The sequence below is a fragment of the Dermacentor silvarum genome, chromosome 6 (assembly GCF_013339745.2).
Source record: "Dermacentor silvarum isolate Dsil-2018 chromosome 6, BIME_Dsil_1.4, whole genome shotgun sequence".
Lineage (NCBI taxonomy): Eukaryota > Metazoa > Arthropoda > Arachnida > Ixodida > Ixodidae > Dermacentor > Dermacentor silvarum.
Genome location: NC_051159.1, coordinates 71,797,918 through 71,799,403, shown reverse-complemented (window position 1 = coordinate 71,799,403; position 1,486 = coordinate 71,797,918).

Sequence of the window (1,486 nt, the reverse complement as noted above, 5' to 3'; positions counted from 1 at the left end):
CTTATGGTGTTCAAATCGTGCTCGACTCAACGCATTAAGTAGGAAGGTATAGGCTTGAATTTTATAATGATTTCCTGTTACGATATTTTTTCTCTTATTGTTTTAATGCTTTGTTCTTTACACTTCGTAGTTCTTGGGTTTTATTTTTGATGTTTAAGAGATAGTCGGCCATGCAGTAGCCTATTTTACAAAGTTGACATAATTTAATACACAACAAGAACGCAACGTTTTCTTCTTTCCTCTTTAACTGCATTTAGAATTAGCCCCTGGTAAATAATATTTTATGCACTGCGTTTACAGAAACCTGCTTGTGGAAAAGCATGCACGAAGATGTATGTATGCTCGGGACCACGCAGTGCAAGTTACTCTGCCGTACCGCCAAGCCGTAGGCTTCTGCTTATAAAACGTATAGTAAGAAAACTGACAGCAGTCTACTCAATCGAGTGCTTTCGTAAATCGCTGCGCACAACTTGTGAATAAACAGTCCATGGGAGTGTTTATTCACAAACACTCCCATGAGTGTTTATCTGTAATCCTTAATGATCCAAACCATGGCGCACACTCTTAATCGAAACGAAGGAAATCTGCCACCCATCTATGCCAAATGCCTTGGTCATGTCTTGAGCCGCACATAAAAAAAGGTTGTCGCAGTTTCACCTGAAAGGCGAAGCATCAATTGCGATAGCAAACTTGTAGAGAGCTATACGGAGTAATGATATTAGCTTTATCAGCTGTATAAACTTGTAGATGCAGCAGCATCGGCAACACGCAGAACTGTTGTCGACGCCATCGGTGTTTTACCCGCGTTCGCTCAAAATGCGTGCGGCGTTGGTGACTGTTGCCGGAGCCTCTGATATAAATAGGCACTTCGTGCCGCAGCTAAACGTCGCCTCCCTTCTCTCCCCCTCCCCTACGGCCTCTCGCGCATCGGAAGAAGACGCGTTTGCTCTACATATATGGTGATTGTAAAGGAGAAAAGAGACGCCTACTTCTGCAGCCCTTAAGCGAGCACAGCGCAGAACGCGCGTTTGTTCTCCGCCGTGCGTTCACTCCCCGTGAGAGAGAGAGAGAAATAACTTTATTAGGTCCAGCGGTTTTGGGGACTAGGTCCCCGCCTAAACGTCGGCCAGAAGCCCTTGGGCCCTGGCGGCGTCTTCAGCCAGCTGGACGGCCCAGAGTTGTACTTCCGGGTCAGAACTGAGTAGTACGGCCTCCCACTGCTCCTCATTATCTATTTTGCGGCCCTGTCGAGTCACCTGAGGGCAAGCCCACAGGATGTGTCTCAGATCCGCCCATCCTTCACCGTGAAAGACGCGCCCCTCGCGCCCTTTCACTCGCACATACAGCGTTCGGCGCGCGGCGACGATTTCTTCTCCAAATGACGTCATACGGAACCTCACGGCGACGGCGACGGCGACGCCGATGGCAGAAATCTGCTTTTGAGTGTCCATATAATTGCTATCGCAATAAAAAGGGCGCAAGCCCT